Source organism: Bombina bombina, chromosome 5, assembly GCF_027579735.1.
Source record: "Bombina bombina isolate aBomBom1 chromosome 5, aBomBom1.pri, whole genome shotgun sequence".
NCBI lineage: Eukaryota > Metazoa > Chordata > Amphibia > Anura > Bombinatoridae > Bombina > Bombina bombina.
This window is the reverse complement of record NC_069503.1, coordinates 865122308-865128366: the sequence shown is the minus strand read 5'-3', so window position 1 is coordinate 865128366 and position 6059 is coordinate 865122308.

The window sequence follows — 6059 nt, the reverse complement described above, 5'->3', positions numbered from 1 at the left end:
TACCAGGAGAAAGACTTTACCTTTAAACCTGTTACCTGTTTACAAGTTTGTTTCCTGCCTTGTGCAATTCCTGCACTCAGCTATTACCAGGACAAAGACTTTACCTTTAAACCTGTTACCTGTTTACAAGTTTGTTTCCTGCCTTGTGCATTCCTGCACTTCAGCTATTACCAGGAGAAAGACTTTACCTTTAAACCTGTTACCAGTTTACACGTTTGTTTCCTGCCTTGTGCAATTCCTGCACTCAGCTATTACCAGGAGAAAGACTTTACCTTTATACCTGTTACCTGTTTACAAGTTTGTTGCCTGCCTTGTGCAATCCTGCACTTCAGCTATTACCAGGAGAAAGACTTTACCTTTAAACCTGTTTACAAGTTTGTTCCCTGTCTTGTGCAAATCCTGCACTTCAGTTATTACCAGCAGGAAGACTTTACCTTTAAACCTGCTACCTGTTTACAAGTTGTTTCCTGCCTTGTGCAAATCCTGCATTTCAGTTATTACCAGGAGAAAGACTTTCCTTTTTGAATCTGCATCTCTGCTTACTTTGTTTGTTTGTTTGTTTATTTCCACTCCTGCCGTATGTGGACTTAACATACCTGAGTAGCACATTTAAATATACCCTGCAAGTATTTGCTTAATCAAAATATTTTGTTATATTAATAAATCTGATATATTTTCAATCTATACGGCTTCTACTAATCTTCCTTTAAAGCAACTGTTCCAGACAATGAGGCTCTCACATGATATCCGGAGACAGACCATGACACTCTTTGACGAAGGTAAGGATCGGCCTGGGGGGCGTACCTAACAGCATAGACAGTTCCCCATGATCTGAGCCTGGCCTTGAAATCACGTGATCATGTGATTTTATTTTTACTAATAGGGTTTACATTGTAACTTTGTTTTCCGATGTGAACACTATTGTACCTCCACAAAGGGGTTAAATATGAATAGTGCATAGATATGACTTTTTATATTTTCATCTACTTGACTGCAAAGGGCTCTAATGCACACACACACACACATATATATATGTCTATAAATGTATTTATGTGTGTGTATACATGTCTGTAAATACATATGTACACACATCTATACATATTTAGACATGTATTTGTATGTATCTCGTTGTTAAATCCCTTTGCCTGCCTTTTTTTCAAACAACTGAGCCCTTATACATTTTCTAACACTTTGAGCCCTTATAAATTTTGTATACAATTTTTTTTAAATGTGTTTTTTATGTGTTTTGTGACACTTTTTGGACTGGCATAACAGTTAACTAGAGCTCTAAAGTCGTGGTAATCATTTTAGTGTAAATTGCAATTGCTCTCATGCATTAATATTTACTTTCAATTTGTAATATGAGTGATCCTTCCGACATGCGCAAACACATATATTGCAATATGTGTTATTCATCATTTTGAAAAGGATTTTACATTTGATTCTTTTTTTACCTGCATTTGTGTGGTGTCCATTATTTTCCATTAAAGCTCATTTAGAGGGCTGGGGTCTCTACAGGAAGGCATAGGGGTCCATTTATCATTGTGTGGACAGACATGATCCGCTATAGAGAACCATGTCCGCCGCACATCGATAAATGCTGACAGCTTACGCACCTTAGCAGGGTGTGTCAATCAACAAAATCGTACATGATCAGGCGGATTGCTATACGTATGAGTTAAGGAGCAGCGGTCTTAAGACTGCTGCTTCTTAACTCCTGTTTCGGGCGAGCCTCAAGGCTTGCACGGAAACAAGGGGAACAGGGGCAATTCGGCCCTTGTTAAATAGACCCCAAAGGGTGAAGTGCTGCTATGAGACACCATAAAATAGTTTCAGTCAGTTTACTGTCCATAATCAGTAGAGGACTTCTGCTGCAAAAATAATGTGAGAGTAGAACTTAGGTTTTGTAATGTCTCCTTTCTTATCTAGCTGTAGGTAGTGGTTAACATGAGAATTTCATGAGAAGTGCTCATTTTGCAAGAAAACAAGTAAGATGTTTGCTTTTTTAACACAATCTGTTTCTTTTATATATATATATATATATAAAGTTTTATATATATATATATATATATAAATATAAGTATACATTAATATTTGAAGGTATAAATAGTTATAATGCGGCTTCAGAATACAAACAATTTCAAAACTAACTTGCAGGAAGAAGTTTTCCCATATACCTGGGAAGTAGTGAAAGTACCAATATACATGCATTTATCCAAGAATGGCTACCAAGATGTTTAGCATTCCGTTTCAAAACATGAGAAGTAGAAAAGAAAAAACAAGAATGTCCCTTAGACTAAAGTGAAGGAGAGTGTTCATGTGTCTTGTCCATGTTTCTCAAACCAAGATACTTTTATTGTATGAACGTTTTTGGGGTCTCCCCCGTCCTCAGATACCAACAACAAGCAATCGTTACTTACCCCCATTAGGTAGACCTCACACCAAGTGAATCAGCTTTGCTCTGCTGTGCGCAGACCCGCAGTGTCCCAGTCTCGCTACTGCGCATGCGTAAATGGAAGTACGGATGCCCACAGTGGCCAACTGAAAAATCAAAGTGAAAATTAAAAACAACATTCTTCTATAATACGGTCGTAAATACAAGCAAGTATAGCAACCAATCATAAATACTAACCAGCCTATACAACTGTTACTCTCATAATGTAACCCTAAATTCAGACTATGTCCTAGAACTAATAAATGTTATCGCTACCTGCAACTACATGTGGGGTAATTGAAAAAAGTCCTGCTCTCGTGCAATTGGTTGCGCAAGGGCGGGCAGACACTGCAAAGAAAACATGGATGACAATTATGCCCCTCAATTTGTTTTAACAAATCTTTTTTTCTTTATTTAAAGAAAAGAAAAATGTGTCAAGGATACAAAGTCAACGCAAAACAATAATAAAGTTTACAAGAAATATACGGACAAATCGTATATACAGTCCAATTTGGCTCTGACAATAAACAGGCATATATTAGTATTAAAAAAAAGAAAAGAAAAATATTAGTATTTGATTCCGAACTGCCAAAATAGTAAGATTTGTCAGGGATTGCTCCCCGATATTACCTCTTCCGGTGTAAAGAAAAAGAACCTGAAACATGTCAGAGATATGTTAATGTCTAGATATTTATTCAGCCAATAATTAACTCTGTTCCAATACTGTCTAATTTTAGGACAAGACTACATGCAATGAACAATATCTGCCAGCTCCTTTTTACATTTATGGCACAGGCTAAAATGCTTTTTTATTTTAGTAAATTTATATATCCTATATGGTGTGTAGTAATAGTTCTTTACAATTTTAATTTGAGATTCCCTCCAGCATATATTAGTTGTAGCTGTTTCTGATAACCTTATACTCTTGACAATATCCTGTTCTGATATTATCGGGGAATATTTTGCTAGGTTCTCTTTGAGTTTAGTTACAAATATTTGTCCAAAACTGTTGAACAAAGATTTGTACCAATAAGAAATTGTTTGAATGCCTGCACTGTATAATTTAATCCCATTAGGAATCCCAGGTGCTCCCCAGCCAAGTGCATTCGATCTAATTATTGGAGCCATGTAACTCCTAAACTGGTGGTAAGCATAAAAGTTTTTTGCAGGAAGTGAGCATTTAATCGAAAGTTTTTCATAAGATTGTACTATCCTGTTATCTTTCTGCATGATTTAAGAGATATATATAATTGAATTCTGTCTCCACTTCTTGAAAACCGGGTTATACAATACAGGTGTAAAGGCTGGATTCCCTATAATGGGTAAAAGTTTTGAGGCTTGACCCAATACTTTACAATACTTCTGCCACGCCGTTATATTTGAAAAAGTCCTCAGGTTGGCAATGATACTTGGTAGTTTAACAGGGGGGCAGTGAAGAAGGGCCCTTAGATCAAACGGTTTGTCTCAATATCTAAATATGTAACATAGTTTGCTTCTGAAAACCAATCAATCACAAATGTAACCATGCATATCCAGTTATAGTGTTCTAAGCTAGGCATTACAAAACCTCTGTGTTTTTTAGCTTGTATTAATCTGCTCATCACTATACGAAGCCTATTCTTTCCCCATAAAAATAATGAACATGTTGCATTGAATCTAGAAATATCTTTCTTAATTATAAACAGAGGTAAGTTTTGTAAAATAAATAGTATACGTGGAAAAAAGATTGTCTTGAGTAACATAATCTTGCCCGAAAGGGATAGGTAATATAGCTTACATCTATTTATTTCATTCATTCAACATGTTAGAGAATAAGTCTTCGTAATTGAGGCTATACCAATCGTTAGGATTCCTACTTATTTTGATTCCCAGGTATTTCATGCATTGGACCTCTTTAAAATGATGCAAATGATTACTTTCTGGGGTCTTGTGAATCCACATAATCTCAGACTTTGTGAGGTTTATTCTATATCCAGCAAACTTACTATAGCTATGTATGAGTTGTAGGGAATACAGGATACTCTTGCCTGTGTAAATAAAGAATGAGATCATCTGTATATAAGGAAAGGACTACCTTTTGATTCCCCAATAGAGTTCCCTTTAATTCCTGTCTCAACCAAATTGCTAGCGGTTCCAAAGAAATATAAAATAAGAGCTGGGATAAGGGACATCCTTGGCGCGTACCCTTTTGTAGTGTGATGTATTGAGACACTTCTACGTTAACTAATAATTAAGATCTGGGTTTATTATAGATCAATCTAAGCATATTAACTACTTTACTAGAAAAGCCAAATTTTCCCAGGGCCGTAAACAGGTGTTCCCATATGATCGAATCGAAGGCTTTTTCCACGTCTAAAGTCAATAGGGCCAAGTCCTTCCTTTGTTTGGTACTCTGCTTTCTTTTATTAAAATTAACATCTATGGTTATTAATACCTTTCTTATATTGCGGACTACGTTTCTTCCTGGCATGAACACTGTTTGATCTGTGTAAATTATTACTCCCACCACCTTTTTAAACCTTTCAGCCACTATTGACATTAATATCTTATAATCATTTTTTAAAAGCGATATTGGGCGGTAGGCACCCATATCCTCCAGATCTTTTCTTTTTTTGTAGATAAGTGTTATGATAGAGTCCGAGAAATATGGTGAATTCATCAAGTTCTCTGTATAATAATAATTAAATAATTTATTTAATATGTCTAGTATCTCAGAACGTAAAATTTTGTAGAATTCTGATGGTATCCCATCGGGGCCCGGAGCTTTATTTTGTTTCATTTTATTAATCACCAATTCAATTTCTTCAGTAGTAATAGGATAGTTAATACGCTGTAGTTCTTAATTGGAAGTTTTAGGCAGAGTTATTTTCTGTCATAATCTATCTTGCTCTATTGCATCTATACTTTCTTTCGAGTAGATTTTCTGATAATATATAAAGAAAGCGTTTCTGATCTCTGCGGCTACGGCGTGTGTCATATTGCCCGTTTTGATGCTAGCTATCATGTTATCATCCTTTCTAATTTTAGTGATTCTGGCTAAGTGTTTTGTTGACATTCCTTGGTATCCCTGAAAGAAAGGTCTTCTAATGACTATTTTTCTTTCATATAAATTTCTCTTTCAGCTTTCGCTTTACTGTACTTGCTCCAATTTGAACTGTTTGGTGTGTTAAGATATTGAGGCCTATTTATTAAAGGTCTGTTGGACCTGACCCGACAGACCTCACTGAATGCGGAAAGCAATACGCTCTCCGTATTCAGCATTGCACCAGCAGTTCTTGTGAGCTGCTGGTGCAACGCTGCCCCCTGCAGAATCGTGACCAATCGGCCGCCAGCAGGGGGGTTTCAATCAACCCAATCGTACTCAATCGGGTTTAATTGTGGTGATCTCTGTCCGCCTGCTCAGAGACCGCTGCTTCATAACTGCTGTTCCTGGCGAGCCTGCAGGCTCGCCAGAAACACGGGCCATCAAGCTCCATTCGGAGCTTGATAAATGGGCCTCATAATCTCTATGCATTTTTTTTTTTAATATTTATTTATTAATCACCACAAGATGTTGAGAATACAAGATGTCTGCCCCAAATGACCACATACATTATATACAGACCAAACAAAAACATATTCATAC